Source organism: Paroedura picta, chromosome 1 (assembly GCF_049243985.1).
Source record: "Paroedura picta isolate Pp20150507F chromosome 1, Ppicta_v3.0, whole genome shotgun sequence".
NCBI lineage: Eukaryota > Metazoa > Chordata > Lepidosauria > Squamata > Gekkonidae > Paroedura > Paroedura picta.
Window position 1 is genome coordinate 43,233,939 of NC_135369.1, and position 18,177 is coordinate 43,252,115.

Below are 18,177 nucleotides of genomic sequence, written 5' to 3' on the forward strand. Positions count from 1 at the left end.
TGCCATGACAGCCTGGGCAGCCAGTCTTGCTGCTGGGCCTGCCCCAGTCTGCAGGGGCCACTCTGCTCTCCCTTTGCCTTCCTGCAGCCCATTTTTATAATGGGCTGTCCTACAACAAAAGTGCGTTTAGTCAAGGCTATGGTATTCCCAGTTGCAATGTATGGCTGTGAAAGTTGGACCATAAGGAAGGCCGAGCATCAAAGAATTGAGGCTTTTGAACTCTGGTGCTGGAGAAGACTCTTGCGAGTCCCTTGGGCTGCAAGGCGAACAAACCGGTCAGTCCTAGAGGAGATCAGCCCTGCCTGCTCCTTAGATGGCCAGATCCTGAAGATGAAACTGAAATACTTTGGCCACCTCATGAGAAGGAAGGACTCCCTGGAGAAGAGTCTAATGCTAGGAGAAATCGAGGGCAAAAGAAGAAGGTGGCTGGATGGAGTCACTGAAGCAGTAGGTGCAAACTTAAATGGACTCCGGGGAATGGCAGAGGACAGGAAGGCCTGGAGGATCATTGTCCATGGGGTCACGATGGGTCGGACATGACTTTGCACCTAACAACAACAACAACAAATGTGGTGGAATTAGATCCCCTTGGCCTGTCCTACTCCCCCATGACAAGCTCCTCCCTCTGCCCTTTCCCGCCAGTTGTGACATAACTCATCAAACTTTGTATAACAAGTTCAGACTTTAACAACACACTATAAACATCAAAAACTTGTGGTGGGTGGAAAAATGCCTTGCTCAGCCAGCGGGAGAAGGGCGAGCTCTGAGCATGCAGTTCTTTATATAGCCATGTGCCCACTCCCCTTTTGGCGCATGGCACGAAGCTTTGTGTGCCTGCACCCAACGTGCCAATCTTCGCCCTCCCTCCTGCTGCATCAACAGTGACATAGGTAAGTCCTGGCCGTGTTTTATCATTGTGCTGCATCTAATACACTTTTGTAAGTGCGACTTTCCAACAGTAGACATTAAGCTTCATGTTACACAACAAATGGCAATTCTTTAGAGAAAATATGTCACTGATTTGTGTGTACAAATATAAAATTACAAAATTAGACATGTGGCTTGCATCAGGGTCAGGCACTGGGGACAGGTGGAGTCTTTGTCTGGGGAGGGGGGGCATGGTGGCTCTTGGCAGCCCTCTCAATTGACTTGCATTCCGGCTGTGGACCCTGTTCTAGTACATTCAGCAATGTTCTGTTTAATATCATCTTTTGAAGGACAGGGAAAGGTGTTCACTGCTTAGTAGGATTGGTAATATTTATGCCTTTGAATCTCTGAAGGTGAATATAAATCTAAGAGAAATGTGATATCTTCCATCCCAGTTCATCAAAGCGAGGGATTAAACTACCACATAGCTAATAAATATTTTTGTAAAAAATAAATGGAATAATAAATCCAGTCATATACAATCTAATCTGTTGTTCTAGAAATATTCTGCTGCCTCTCTTATTTTGCTATGGTCCATCAGGTAACAAAGGCATCCAAAATAAATTGTTTTAAAAGGGGCAATCTTGTTTGATTAATGGGTTGGATCGACACCGCAAGCTGGAAAAATTAATTGTGTTTATATTTCATATTCCAGCCAGAAAAAAAACCCCATCTAAATGATTATTAGCAAAACCCAATTGCAATTTGTAATCCCTTCCTTGCAGGGCTTCCTATTGAGTGTGATGCTGATAATGAATCATCTTCTTCTTCTAATGAATAATCTATAACTGTTTACCAAGGCCACTTGGTATGATCCTAAAGAACAGAGCAGGATTTCATTAAGGATATAATTTATCATTAGTCTCTTAACACCATTAGTTCTGGTGGTTTCAGGATGGCAACTACTACTACTAAGAGGCCCAGCTGCCAAATGTAGAGATCTTGCCTGTCTCTTTTTAGGCTTAGTTGCTCTGAGAGAAAATAGACCCCATAGACTTCTTAATTCACTGATCCACCAACCTCTAAAAGGGACCTCCAAAAGGGACCTACAGTGGAGTTTCAGGGTTTTTAAAAAATAAAACTGCTAAAATATTACCACTGCCAGCAGTCTTCCTACTGCATTTTGAACCACTTGAATCTTCTGAACAATTTTCAAAGGGAGTCCCACATGGAAAGCATTCTGGTAGTCAAACCTGCGGGGAGGGGGGTGCTTTCTGCACCCGCTAAATGAAGTGAAATCCTTACCTTAGGTAGTTGTTATTTTCTGGGCGCTCCACAGGATGTCACCAACATCCTGCATCCAGGCACCAAATGGCTAGCTACATCCTCCATTTTAAAGCACTAGTGGATCTCCAAATCTAAAAAGCACCAGCTAGAGGAGAGAAACCAGTAGGTCACTAAACAAAAAAATGTGTGGAGGCGAAAAAGTGCTATCTTCATTGTCCTGCCTTGCACCCGCCTCCCTCTCCCTTCTCCTGGGGATGGGATTTTGTGGGGTTTTTTAAGCGAACTGCCTGGAGAAACGTATAAGAATAAAAGTGTGCAGGCAAAGTAAAAAAAAAAATCCCCCCCAAAGTTGTAGCACAAATCATGCTTCTCTAAGCTTCCCCCCTCCCCCACAAAAATCAGAAATGCGATTCATTTTTAAAAGAAGCAAGACTCGTGATTCCATAAGGGGTGGCAAACAGGGTAGATGTGTGCTCAAAAGAGCAGCAAGTTTCCAAAAGAGATAGGAGGAGAGCACATTAGGAAGTTCTTATTCCAACCATACTACACATATCCTCCAATGCCCCCTCTAGGACAGTCTTCATATGCTTCTGAATCATGCACACTACAGATCTTGCATATTCTAGCAATCCATACCATTAGTCACTCCAGCCACTTGGACATCTACATTGGGACTACTGTGAGAAATCAAAGAAACAAGGAACAATTTTAGAAGGCACATTAAAATGTGGGACATCACTGATAATCAGTAACACTTGGAAAGTCCATGCTGGAACTCTGCACAAAACCAGGATAACAAGCCCAGAGATCTTCTGGACAATACTGGAGCTTGTTGAACAGACGTTGAACAGCCATTGCCAGCTCTTGTGCAGAGCCCTGCTTTAACTCACCAGGAGTACAAATCACCATGAATGCTTGCCATCAGACTTGGGACACCATAATCACTGCCACTTGCTTTACAGCACAACAATGGGATATTTTATTATCCATAACTTCTGGGAAAGTCTTAGGAGACCAGCCTTGAGAGAAAAAATATGTTCCCTTCCTTGGACAGAGACACATTTACAGTTGGCTGTTCTGTTCCATTTGGTGCTAATGAAAGCATTACATTAATCTCAACTGTGTTTCTGTGCCAGTGAAAAAGGGCATTGTCACAAGTGAAGCCAGCAATACTTTTTTAAGGCTAGAAGGTGTATGACTTGCAAATACTGTTAATGGCGTACAGAAATCCTAAAAGAGTAAGTTCAACATTCTAGCCCAAGCATTGTTTTCACACGTGAAAAATATGAAAACCTGCACATTACAGGAATGCCATAAAAAATTTTTTTGGGGGGGTGTTAACTGGACATTTGTGGCAAGTAATTTAATAACATCGACAACAACAACAACAACAACAACAGCAATGTCTCAAGCACATCTTCTTCCCACACTTCTTCCTGTAATGTTTGGGGAACGGCTGAGACTCAGCTATAGGGCACGCAGTTGACCAGGAGTGCCACCCTGGAAACCCCTTTCTTGGTGTGAAACCCTGGAAAGCTGCTGCTGGTCAGAGCATGCAGCAGTACTAAGAGAGCTCAACCAATGGAGTGATCAGTGTTACAGCACAATGACCCATCTCATTTCTGCCTCTGGAGGTCGACTTTACTTTTGCCCCAGACCATCTGCATATGTAGTTTCCAAATGGCGATACTGAGAATGTGCTTTCTTTTCATGCCATTCACATTAACTTCAGAGCCACGTGTGCCCATGTTTTTTTCGGAGGTGCGGAGCCCCGCCCCCTTCATTTTTAATCTTTATTTCTTTGCACATGTGCAATGACATACATTTGATTTCATGGATTTGTGATTTCTTTGTATCTGAGGAAGTGTGAATAAAACTTTGAATAAAACCTTATTGGTCTTTAAGGTGCCACAGGACTCTAAAGTTGTACTTCAAAGCTGAAATGATGGGGAGGGGGGAGGGAGAGAAGTCTGTTCAAGAAGAAGGCAAAAAGGAGGGGGTGGGAAAACAATGCCTTTTCAAATATTTCCAGAGAAGCCCTCAGTGTTGGTGGGGGTTTGCATAATCATAATTACAACCATGCATCTTAATATAATCAGATAGAGAGGGAGGGGAAACAACAAGAAATCATAGCTCAGAAGCCCCACATCTAATGCCATGGTTGGGGCGGTTAGAGGGGTTCCTAAGAGTTCCAGAAACATATTAGGTGGTCATTCTAAGCTGATTTTAGCTGCTAAATGGAGATAAAGGTTTATACCCGTATTTGCCGGCGTATAAAACGACTGGGTGTATAAGACGACCCCCCAACATTTCCACTCAAAATACAGTACTATGGGCCACTATGGGCAACTATGTCTATCCCAACTGAAGTGCACCCGGCGTATAAGACGACCCCCCCACTTGGAGGCATGTTTTTCAAGGGTAAAAAGTAGTCTTATATGCCAGCAAATACTGTATTTTGTGGGTGCATTAATTTCTAACAACAATCATGCGTCTTAACGCAACCAGAAACTTAAAACTAAAAGGCAGCAGAGTGCAGGGGAATGAAACAGGAGGCGGAGAAGCCGGGAGGTGGTCTTGCAGGTCCACGAAAGCATGTTGATGGTGTGGAAAGAAGAGAGTAGCCACTTCAAATGCTGACCACATGCACTGGACTACCTGAACTTGCTGTTTTTCTGAAATCCAGAAAGCCTCCCTGGCCTCAATCATCGGCCTGGTGGAAGAGTGCTGGTCTGCGGGTCCTGCAGAACTTTGATAGCTTTGTAAGTCCTGGATCTCCACTTGCAACTCATTCCACCAGGCAGGTGCCAACACCATAAACACCTTGGCTCTGGTCAAGGCCAGTCGGATCTCTTTGGGGTCAGAGATCACCAGCAAGTTGGTGTTTGCTCTTCAGGAAACATATTAGGGAAGGTGGTCCCTCAGATATTTATTTATTTACATCATTTATACTCTACTTTTCTCCCCAATGGGGAACCAAAGTGGCTTACAATGTTCTTCCCTTCTCCAGTTTACCCTTATAACAACCTCATGAGAGGGGATTTGAATCTGGTCTGCTAGATCCTAGTCTAACACTAATCTCTATCCTAGGGGTGACCAAACTGTGGCTTTCCACATGCTGGCAGGGGCTCATGGGAATTGTAGTCCATGGAAATCTGAAGAGCCACAGTTTAGCCACAACTGCACTATACTAGCATGTTTTCCCCATTCTTTAATTCTCCATGAAAGGAGCTTTGAAATACTTTCACTATGAGTCAAGGGCTGCATTTCTGTGTACATTATTCGGTCATCTCATGTATTATACTGATGTCTTACACGCTTCGTATTGCCTTGTTTTATGTTTATAGCCTGCCTTGAATTTTAACTAGAAAGATGGACTATTAAGTGAGAAAATCAATAAAACCGACTTTGACACTCCAATTTCTATATACTTTTTAATAGAAATGTTTAGAGCTGTCACTAGGGTGGATCCTCCCCTAGTTGGCAGAGTTTAAATTTGCAAAGAGGACAGAGCACTAGGCTGTTAAAAAAACAAAATATTTTAATTAAGAAGACAGGCAAACTTTGTCTAGGAAGAGGAAAGGAGAGAGATTCTTAACTCTCTGTCTAGCTAAGTGTTGTCTGCAGTCATTCTTCTGTTGTGTCTATTCTGGAGGCAAGCAGAGAAGTATGCTCGAAAGAGCAGGAAGTCTCCCATTGTGTCAATCGGGACACTGGAAGAGATAATTTGAAAAATATCAGGATGATCCTGATCTAACTATGGTAAAATATATCTACTCTGATTCCCCCTCTTCATATTCTGTTCAGTCATGCATACTGTAGGTTCCAACAGGTTCCAACAATTCTAACTACTCCATTCAACAAGCTTTATTTGTTTTATATTTATACGCCACTTTCCCTTCAGTCTCAAGCTGGAAACCTTCCTCTAATGTAAGGTCCATTCTTCTCACTCAAGTGGCTCTTCCATTGGAGGAAGTTGAAGGGAGGCTGATTGAAAGACACCCCACAGGGTAGAATGCCACTGTAGGTGTTAGAATCATATCAGATCATTTGCTTATTTAGAACTTTCTTTAAACCTTGCCTTCCACTTAATAAAGTTGCAAGTATGAATCACAGAATTACAGAATCATAGAGTTGGAAGAAGGGGCCATACAGGCCATCTAGTCCAACCCCCTGCTCAATGCAGGATCAGCCCAAAGCATCCAAGAAAAGTGTGTATCCAACCTTTGCTTGAAGACTGCCATCACCTCCTTAGGCAGCCTATTCTACTGCTGAACTATGCTTTAGGTTGATCCTGCATTGAGCAGGGGGTTGGACAAGATGGCCTGTATGACACCTTCCAACTTGGCTAAACATTTGGAAGAAGTTCCTGACAGTTTAGTAGAAATAAACTTTAAAGAAATAGAGTACAATATTGATAAATTATCACGGATGAAGTAATGCGGAAATGAGACTGTACCTAGGAACTTGTTTTGCTTATATTATTTGAATAAAGTTTGGTTTGCCATCACCAACTTGATTTTATGAACTTAGGCAGATTGTGAGTTGGTGGGCAGGAAAGGATGTATCAGTGTTTTTCTCTTGTGGCCCTTCCTTGCATACCCAGGGGATTGCTGATCACCACTGTGGGGATAGTAGGTGAATTTCCTCCAGGCCAGGATGGATTCTGGAAAATTTTGGTGAGTGTGGGGGAAATCACTGGGGCATGAAACTGAGGTCACCGAGGGTGGGCAGTTAGTTGTGAGTTCCTGCATTGTGCAGAGGATTGGACTAGATGACCTTGGATGTACCTTACAACTCTTTGATTCTGTGATTCTTGGGCTTACAAAATGAATAAAAGTACAACATATTAGCAATATGTGTACAAACATGTACCCATACAAAAATTGAAGGGCAAATGTTCTTTGGACCTCCTCCTAGATCCTTCTGTTGCTAGGGCTCTGATGGGTTTTTTGTCAATTGGTCTGTGCTAGCCGCAATAATAAAGCTCCTTTACCCCAGAATAAAGCTGCCAATCTTGCAAATTAATGCTTGTATTAGATATTTGTCACCTACAATTTGCCAGGCTATAACCCCTGATTCCCATTCCAAAGTCTTCCCTTTACCATTTTAAACATATCTAATCACGAATATTGTTCTTAATTATTAAGTGGTAAAACTTCACAAACATCCCTTTCTCTTTTTATCGGACTGAGCATCCCACCTCCAATGACCATTAATACAAGTTAATAAATATATTTGCACTAGGGGGGGGGGCGACGGGGAAATTTAAACCTGATCATGTCTGGCCGACATATTAAGCGCTTGTTCCATCTATCTATTAAGTTCTGCATCCAGGTTTTATTGAGGCATGAAAATTCAACACCCCAAACCCCCCATAATGAAATACAGCCTTTCAAATGCAACTTGTCCCTATAAAAGCATGGCACATTGGCAGCCTAGCTAATCTTTGAGCAATAGCCAGGGTTTTAAAAATGCTTTCTCAGAAAACGAAAGAGCTTCAGTTCTTGGCAATGTGATGTCAACACACTGTCAGTTATGTGCTCTAGGATGTAATTACAGGGAGCACTAAATGATTTTGGACTTCTGGCAATGGGGGAGGCCAAGTTTTTAAAAAATTTAAAAGTAATCATCATCATATTCTGAAAGGTATAGCCTGTGCCCTGCCATTTAATTCATTAATATTTATCTTTGAAGAATCCTCAGTACTGCCCTTTAGAAATTTATTTTCTTGAATTTATTTATGCCCCTCTTTTCTCAGCAGCAGCTTACTCTGTCCTCCTTTACTTCCCTTGATCCTCACAACAACTCTGTGAGGGAGTTGAAGTTAAAGTTGTATCTGGTTTTCTAAGTATACTTATTTTGAGATTGAGGCGGGAAAGAATTTGGGGTAGTCCCATGTAGAGCCTCAGGGGAGGGCGGTATATAAATACAATAAATACAATAAATAAAGAATGTCAAAATAAATAATGGCATCAGCAGAGAGCAACCCTAAAAAAGTTATATCCTTCTAAACCCAGTGATTTTACTTGATTTAGTAGGGTCTAACTTGGCTTAAGTTTGCATGGTTGGGATCCAGTCTCCATGTACTTCTCTGTGCAAGGATTGCATTTAATCATCAGCTGTGACCATCAGCTGTGAGGCATTTGCGAGCCATTTTGCGGATAAAGTCTTGTCGCTCCGCCACTCCCTTCCAGCTACAGTTAATACAGTTAATGAACTAGAGGCCCGTTAGCCGCCTTTGGAGGTAACGTTTGATGGCTTCAGGCGGCTCTCTTTATCCGAAGTGGACGGGTTGCTGGGGAGGATGAGGGCAACCACCTGCCCCCTTGATCCCTGTCCGTCTTGGCTCCTTAAGGGGAGGGATGGACGGATAGGTGAGCAGCTCAGGGATATTGTTAACTGCTCTCTCCAGTTGGGGGAGTTTCCTGAGGTGCTGAAGGAGGCGATGGTGTGCCCTCTCCTCAAGAAGCCATCCCTGGACCCACATGACCCTGCAAGCTACCGCCCAGTAGCGCATCTAGCGTTCCTGGGTAAGGTGGTGGAAAGGGCTGCGGCGGACCAGCTCCTAGCGTTCCTGGAAGATACTTCGGCACTCGATCCATACCAGTCTGGCTTCCGCCCTGGTCATGGGGTGGAGACTGTGTTGGTCTCCTTGTTGGATGACCTCCGTCGCCAGCTTGACCGAGGTGGCTCTGCTGTGCTAGTTCTTTTAGATCTGTCGGCCGCGTTTGACGTGGTCGATCACGAGCTGCTAGCGAGCCGCCTTGCCGGTACGGGGATAAGGGGTACAGCGTTACGCTGGATACGCTCCTTCCTCCAAAACCGGACACAGAGGGTAGCCGTGGGAGAGGAAGTATCGGGCCCTTACCGGCTCCCTTGTGGGGTCCCACAGGGCTCGGTGCTCTCTCCTACATTATTTAACATCTTTATGCACCCTCTGGCTCAACTGGTACGGAGCTATGGGCTGGGTTGCCACCAGTACGCTGATGACACCCAGCTCTTTCTCCTCATGGATGGCCACCCGGACTCCCCCCCAGATCCATTTGCCAGATGTTTGGAAGCCGTAGCCAGATGGCTCGAGCAGAGTCGCCTGAAACTCAACCCCTCCAAGACGGAGGTTCTGTGGTTGGGCCGTAGGGGGGCAGATCAGGAAGCGCGCTTACCCTTTCTGGCCGGGACGCAACTTAATATCGCATCTCAGGCCAGGAATTTAGGGGTGACCATTGATGCCTCACTAACACTCGAGGCACAGGTTAAACAGGTAGCTAGCCGGGCATTTTTCCATCTTCGCCAGGCTCGGCTACTAGCGCCCTATCTGTCCTCCGAACACCTGGCCACAGTGATCCATGCGACGGTCACCTCTAGACTAGATTTCTGTAACTCGCTCTACACCGGCCTGCCTCTGGGCTTGATCCGGAAACTGCAACTCGTCCAAAATGCGGCTGCTAGAGTCCTCACAGCTACACCATGGAGGGCTCACATCCAGCCAGTTCTGAGGCAGCTGCATTGGTTACCGGTCGCCTTCCGGATCAGGTTCAAGGTTTTGGTTTTGACCTTCAAGGCCATCCGTGGTCTAGGCCCAGCATATATGAGGGACCGCCTTTTGCCCTATATCCCCCGCAGGGCTTTACGCTCTGCGGGGGCTAACCTACTGGTCGTTCCTGGCCCCAAGGAAGCCCGCCTGGCCTCGACTAGGGCCAGGGCCTTTTCGGTCCTGGCCCCAACCTGGTGGAATGAGCTCCCGGAAGAGCTGAGGGCCCTGCGGGAATTACCAGCATTCCGCAGGGCCTGTAAGACGGAGCTCTTCCGCCAGGCTTATAACTGAGGCCGGGCGGAAAGAAGATCAGCCCCCCCCTCACAAACTGGTGGCAGAGAGCGTCACCCCCCGCCGTAGATGAGGATGCGGAGAGCAAATGAGTAGATTACGCCATCGCTGTTACAATTACTGTAAATTATTGGTTTTTATTGTCATTTTATGGTTTTAGGGGACGGGGTTATGTAAGCCGCCTCGAGCCTTCGGGGGGATGCGGGGTATAAATATAATAATAATAATAATAATAATAATAATAATAATAATAATAATAATAATAATAATAATAATAATAATAATAATAATCTTCATGCCAGGGACTGGCAGAGACTGTGGTGGCTTGATACAACACATGCTTTTCTCAGAGTCCAAGTGTTTGAGGCATGGGAAAACTATACTAACTCCCAATACCATGATACAGTCTCTAGATATCATTTCAGGAATAAGGTGGGTTTTTTTTTCTTGTTCCACATGGCATTTGTCCATGTGGGTCCCAGCTTGGTGTATTGGTTAGGAGTGCAGACTTGCAGTTTGGAGATTTAAAAAAATGTTATTGTTATCATTAACATTTTGTGAATGGTTCTTTGTATATTGAGCCAGTTTGGTGTAGTGGTTAGGAACGTGGACCTCTAATCTGGTGAGCCAGGTTTGATTCCCTGCTCCCACATGCAGCCAGCTGGGTGACCTTGGGCTCGCCAAAGCACTGATAAAGCCGTTCTTACTGAGCAGTAATATCATGGCTCTCTTAGCCTCACCTACCCCACAGGGTGTCTGTTGTGGGGAGAGGAAAGGGAAGGTGAATGTAAGCTGCTTTGAGACTCCTTCGGGTAGAGGAAAGCAGCATATAAGAACCAACACTTCTTCATAATTCCCACTCAGCCTTTTGGTAACTACCTCACCTCCCATCACCAGAGAAACCTAGTGGGATCCAATCTGTAAAACAGGCATTTTCTTTTCATGACTAACCAATTGAGAGAATGGGATGTACGTATGCAGGTGGGGTATGTTACAAATGGGTCCAGGGTCCAGAGAAATGATAATTTGACCCTGACTTTGCACTTGCTCTGCAGTTAAAATACTACTGTGCACATCAGCCTACACAAAACTGCAGCACAGAAGAGAAAGCATGAATGCTGGTTCTTGAATGCTCAAGTTTGCTTTATGACATGAGAATGTTGTTACCTACTCTGAGCAATTTGGAGATTTAAAAATGTTATTATTTATTATCATTAACATTTTGTAAGCCACTTTGAGATTGTAAGCCACTTTGAGACTCCTTTGGGTAGAGAGAAGTGGCATACAAGAACCAACTCTTCTTCTTCTTCTTCTTCTTCTTCTTCTTCTTCTTCTTCTTTTTCTTCTTCTTCTTCTTCTTTGATTATGTAGCTGATTTCCTAACAATACATAAGAACAGATCATGAGACATGTATGCATATCTGCCTGATTCAGGTGTTAAGTCAACATTTAGACTGAATGTATGGGCCAAAGCAGCCCATAAATTCTGTACATTTAATCAGGGGCCACCTAAGTATTTATAGGTTCATGTGGAGGTCAGGGAACATCAGGCATAGAATCATAGAATCATAGAGTTGGAAGGGGCCATACAGGCCATCTAGTCCAACCCCCTGCTCAACGCAGGATCAGGCCTAAGCATCCTAAAGCATCCAAGAAAAGTGTGTATCCAACCTTTGCTTGAAGACTGCCAGTGAGGGGGAGCTCACCACCTCCTTAGGCAGCCTATTCCACTGCTGAACTACTCTGATTGTGAAAAATTTTTTCCTGATATCTAGCCTATATCGTTGTACTTGAAGTTTAAACCCATTACTGCGTGTCCTCTCCTCTGCAGCCAACAGAAACAGCATCCTGCCCTTCTCCAAGTGACAACCTTTCAGATACTTAAAGAGGGCTATCATGTCCCCTCTCAACCTCCTTTTCTCCAGGCTGAACATTCCCAAGTCCCTCAACCTATCTTCATAGGGCTTGGTCCCTTGATCTTACTCTCCCATCCACATATTCATTCCTATTTGGATAGCCATTTATTCCCTGTAGGTGGTTTAGGTGGGATTCTTCCATATAATAATCCTTTGAGGTAGGTACAGTGAGAGACAGTGACTTGCTCAAGATCACCCAGTCAGCTTCATGCCTCAAAGAGGATTTTGTACTCAAGCTCCTATTATGCAAATTCAGCTGTGGCTTGCTTCACTGCATCATAGTGCCTACTTCTGGGTGGGGAAAGGACTGGAGATTTCCTGGCCTTACAACTGATGTCCAGACTGCAGAGATCCATACTCCTGGAGAAAATGACAGCTTCAGAGTACAAACTCTGCAGTGCATGTGCTGCACTGGGCTCAGGGGGCCATGGTAACTGTAGTCTACAGGCATCTGGAGAGTCACAGTTTGGCCACCCTGCTATAGATTATAGGTGAAATCTCTCTGCAATGTCCCCAAGTCTACAGGAATTTACCTGGCCAGAATTGGAAGCAATAACAATGAGATGGTATATGTGACTCCTTCTCCTGAAATCCATTGCCGTGTTTTGCATTCACAGGCATTTCAGATGCATATACATATATGAATAGATCTCCTCCCACACTCAATTATTTTGTTAATCTTGTGATCTTTATGGGTCTGACTCGTGATTTTTCAGTAGCTGCAGCCAGGAACAACCCCACATGGCTCTGCACAAGAATAATTCAGTATGGTTGTAGGGTGCCAGCATTCAAAACAAAATAATATTTAATTAAATTCTTACGCTATGGAGCAGTTTGTCTTCTTAAAATAGACTGTGGTCAAGCAGAAACCCTGTTGAGTAATTAAAGAAATGTCATTGCTGATAGGTTTATTTGTTCAAATAGGGGGGGAAATGAAAGAAGAAAGCTTTTCTTAGTGTGTTTGCTATTAATCAGCATTTTAAAAATAAAAACTGGCTTTATCTGATGAAAGAAGCCTTTTCTCATTCCTTTGGAAAGCAGTCCTTCCCCCCTTCTGTGTTTTCACTGGTAGATCGCCTTGATAATTTGGGGGCTGGGAAGACTGCAGGCCCATAGGCAGAAATTTTTTGTTGGAGGGAATTTTTTGTTAAGGGGGCAGTGGGGGCACCAGTCTCCTCTTTTAGCTGGGCTGACTTTGAAAGCATCCATCCCTAGCTATGCATGGGCAGCATCCCAATTTAAAGAAGGCTTGGGAGGGGGAGCACAGAGTCTATGGGGCTCACTCCCGCATAAACATGACCCTCACATCCTCAGCCATATGTCAGTCTCCTCTGGGTATCTTTTGAATAAGAAGTTGGTTCTTATATGCCACTTTTCTCTACCCTAAGGAGTTTCAAAGCAGCTTACAAACCCCTTCCCTCTCCCCACAACAGACACCCTGTGAGGTGGGTGAGGCTGAGAGAGCCCCGATATCACTGCTCAGTCAGAACAGCTTTATCAGTGCTGTGGCAGCCCAAGGACACCCAGCTGGCTGCATGTGGGTGAACTGTGGGGAATCAAACCCAGCTTGCCAGATTAGACGTCCGCACTCCTAACCACTACACCAAGATGGCTCATGTGTCTTGGCAGGGTGGGCACAAGCAGTTGTTGTGGATGCCATCATAGCAGTTTGAAGTTCACTCCTCTGCTGCCCACTGCCCCAGATTGGCCTTCACCATTTATAGGCATTGTTGCCAGTAAAGGATGAAGCTCAGCACCTGCAGGGGCTTTTGTTGGCTGTGCTGCCACAGCTGCTGTGCCTGGCAGGATGCCAAACTCCAGGGCACATTTTCTATGCTTTTTCTTGTGGGGGGGGGGGCTTTTTGACCTTGGACCAATCACAGTTCTCTCAGAACTCTCTCAGCTCCACTTACCGGTGCCTAGTGTGGAGAGAGGAAGGGAAGGTGAGCCTGTTTGAGATTCCTTCAGGTAGAGAAAAGCAGGATGTAAAAACTTGCTCTCCTTCTTCACCTAGTTCAACTATTCAGAACTGATTAATGCAATCTCAGCTTCACCACTAAAATCCTTGTGACAAATTTTGGTCTTACAGCATGGTCCTCTACTGGTCTACTCAGAACTTTGGTTTCCTTATTTATGACAAGCCAGTAGAGGCTCCATGGGCATACCCTATATACTCGCGTATAAACCTAGTTTTTCAGCACCTTTTTCACACTGAAAAAGTCCTCCCTGGCTTATACGCAGGTATATACAGTAATTGAAATAAAAGCCAGCTGGTCATTCGTTACATTGCCTTTTGCAAATGTGTACTGCAAGCTGAGCTTGCTCTGACTTGTGTTTCTTTTAAAAGTTGATTTTTACAGTTCTTTCTTTCAGTGTTTTGTTCTGGGGGCACTCCAGTTGTAGTTAGACTAGTCCATTCTCCCAGTTTGGTAGCTGTTGTACTTGTAGTAGGTTGCCAACTTCAGGTACTGTTGTTCTACTCTGGTTTGCTGGCCTGGGGGGGGGCACTGTTTGGTTCTCCTGCCAGAGCTGTTCTCACAGAGCAGTTCTGTCAGAGTTCTCTCAGGGTGTCTGGCATCAAGAGAGGAAGGGAAGGCAATTGCAAGCCGCTTTGAGAATCCTTTGGTTAGTGAAAAGTGGGGTACAAAAACCAGCAGCTATTCATCCTCTTGACTTTTCTGTATTTGTTGGGGGGGAGGCTGGATGGGAGAGCCTGTGATGACGGAGCATTTCCCACCCTTGGCTTATATGTGAGTCAATAGGTTTGCCCAGATTTTGTGGTAAAATTAGGTTAAGATGACCAGATTGTCCGACTTTTGGAGGGACATCTGTGGGGCACCTGGCAAATTGTACTTATGTTGAAATTAAAAAAATATATATTACAATACTATTTTTGCATTCTATGAAAATTTTTGTTGCTCCATATAGACCAAATTTTTAATCAAGAACATCCCCGGTCAATGGTGTCCTGCTTTACCAATGTTAAAATCTGGTCACTTTAAATTAGGCGCCTCGGCTTATATGCGAGTATATACGGTGATTTGGGTTTCAGAGCACCAAAAGCTGAAACTCATCCAGGGTCATGGGCAAAAGCCCTGTAAGGGAGAAAGAGCCACCACCAGCTGAGACCATGCATCCCTTGGATGGTCATGAGAACACACTCCAGCCTCTACAGTTCTATGAACTTGATTGTATTGTTGTGTCACATTGTACAGTGGGTTAGGTAATGTGACAGAGAAAATACACTGCCATATCGCTGATAAAGGAAAGAAAATCATTTTCTATTCTCTTGGCTTTGAAAGCAGATTAAACCAGCTCCTCCCACTACTTTTGGAAAGCAAAGGATAGTAGACCAGCTGCCTTCTTGGAAATATTGTTTAGAAAAAAGGGAAGGAGCCCAGCATTTCCTTCCTTGATTAGGGTTGATTAGAAATGGTAATTAATCTGTGTCACATGATGGATGAGAAGTAATGAACAGATGAAGCACCCAACCAAACCATGGCAAATTGCCAGATACGTCTAGTGCAAAATGGTTGTGGCCAGCTCATTTAAAATAAAAAACATTTTTTCTAACTTGTGGAACTCATCGTAGAACAGGAAGCTGTTTTTCCTATTTGCCCTTTTCATTTTTTAACTTCTCTCTCTCTTTTTGGTGACTGGGATCTCTAGAAGACAGAAGATTCTTATTATATTATGTAAGCTGATAGAAAGAGCTGACTTTTTATGAGTTTTAAATTTAGCCATGAAGCTCAATGTTTGGCCTTGAGTGAGTCGTTCTCTGTGTCTACGCCTAACTTGTAAAGCTATTTTGAGGATATGTGATGAATGTTATACTACTCTTTATTCACTGATGAGTGCAATAACACAGCTCAGTTCCAAGGTGGTGAAATCCGTCTACTACACGTTCATTCTGTGTTTCCTGGGATCTCGGGGATGCCTGTATACATGGTTCTCTCATTCCCATGTTACCCGTTTAACAACCCTGTGGAGTAAGCTAGATTGAGAGATAGTGATGAGGAGGTTTGAGGCATAGTGGAGATCTGAACTGGGGAGGCCAGTCCAATCCTTGGACCACTTTCTGAATGATCGCCTGCTCTCCAGTTAGACATCCTTGCCATTCAAAGCAAAGCCTATCTGACTGCACTTACTCTCATTCTTCTGTTTAATTTTATTTTGTCTAAGTAATATTTAGTCCACCTTTCTCATTTGGACTCAAGGTGGATTACCCAGAGTTTGTCAACGCAATCCACAGATTGGGTTAGGGTTGTGGAACCGATTGGAAATCTAAAAGCATAAGTTTTCACGTGACATATTATTAAATGATATAAAATTTGCACAGAAGGATCCTAGTTTCAGCAGCCTAAGCTCAGCGGTATAGATCACAGTCCTTATAGTTTATTAAGTAACTTTGTAAACCATTTACCACAGTGCAATTGGGCCCTCAGTTTTGTTGGAAAAGGCAATGTCTGGTGTACAAAGAAGAGGAGAAGAAGACCCTGCAGGGGGCAGCAAGTAGACAATTAGGACAGTGAGGTCAGCATCTCTCCTGTGTGCTGTGTTTAATATTCTGCCAACCCATTTAGACTGGGGAAAGGGAGGAAAATGTACACACATTCACCCTCATTCTGAGTTCCTCAGTGTCACAATTTCTACAATCTGCATCTGCTTTGGAGCAAGTTTGATTTTTTTCCTTATTAGCATTTTTCTTTTTCTTTCCTATAGTGATTCCCATCAATGTAGTTAATGTGATGATGTGAAAATACAAAATAGCCAGTTGGATGTGTGTATATATTGCTGTCCCTGAGGAGAAGAAAGACTATTTAGAGCAAAGGCAATGCATTCTGGGTTGTTCTAGCCAAAGAGAGATCTGCTTAACTAAACAAGGGTCATGCGGTAGACATGATGCTGTCACAATGCTGTGTTCTCAGTCAGAATGACTACATGCCAAAGTCACTGAGGGCAAACCACAAATGTTCAGGTAAATGCTTCTCAAACAGGCAGACAACTTTGTCCCCTCTCATGCCCCCCTCCAAATCACCCATAGGGGGCATATCTTTCAATGCTGATGTAATGCTATAAAACCGCACTTTCAGACCACCCTTCCTGTGATGCCATGTATACCTGAATGTACAGGCTACCGAAATCAAAATGATCAAGAAATGTCAATGGGTCTCAAAAGCACTCAGACTGAGTAAAATTCTACATGCAGATTCAAAGCTCACATTTGAAAAGTCACTAAGCGGTGGCAAACCTGGATTTTTTTTTTAGCAAGTTTTGGATACTTGTGATTGTTCACTCCAGTCTTAATTACTGTGATAGCTTCAGAAGGTTATCACTGAACAGGACAATAATGATAATGCAGCCCCATAAGCTATAAAACCATGTGGAACACATAATATTGGGGGCATGCCGTTCTGTGACAATATGGAGAAAACTGGGGGCCATTCCGCACCGGGATCCATGTTGCAAATTGTTTGCGGAACAAAAAATCGCCATTTTAAATAGTGGAATTCGTCGTTATGCATACCTGCCTTTGTAGTGGAATCCAGTTGCGTTTCTATTGTTTCCCACAGGGTTCCAGTCTCGGCAAAAATCGCTAGCCAGGAAGCGCTATTGCTGAGCTGTGTCCCGCCCCTGGCCGTCAAGCAGCCAATTGGTGGCCGTTATCATGCTCCCAGGGAAAGGACTCCAGGGAATGGTAGAGGACAGGAAGGCCTGGAGGATCATTGTCCATGGGGTCGCGATGGGTCGGACACGACTTTGCACATAACAACAACAACAATCATGCTCCCAAACAGCCCCTTTCCCTTTAAGGAAGGTTTAAAAAAAAAACACCCGTTGCAACGAATATGCATTGATTCGTTGCAACGGAGAGACCCATCCAGCTAGCAGGTGGTGTTTGAGCTGCCGTTTCATTGTTGCCACGCTCCCCCCGAGTGAAACCCCCCCCTCACAGGCACGATTTTCGGCCGAAAACAGTGTGAAAAATAAAGGGAAAATAAACCAGCAAACGGGCCTCTTTGTTGCTTGTGCTTGGTGACTTTAAACAGAGGGACTGCAGCTGGGGAAGCCTCACTGGGTATATGAAGGCTTGCTGGTGCGTTGATCTCTGCTCGCTTGGAGAAAAAAAAATGGCGATCGCTTTGCCGGAAGATCAGAGGAGAGAGCCAGGGGGAGGGACTTTGCAGAAACCGCAACAATGGTAACGCACAGAACTTTCCCGCTAGTGTTGCAGATTGGTTGCAGGAGTGTAGCGCTTTCCAGAGGGTGAATCCAGAG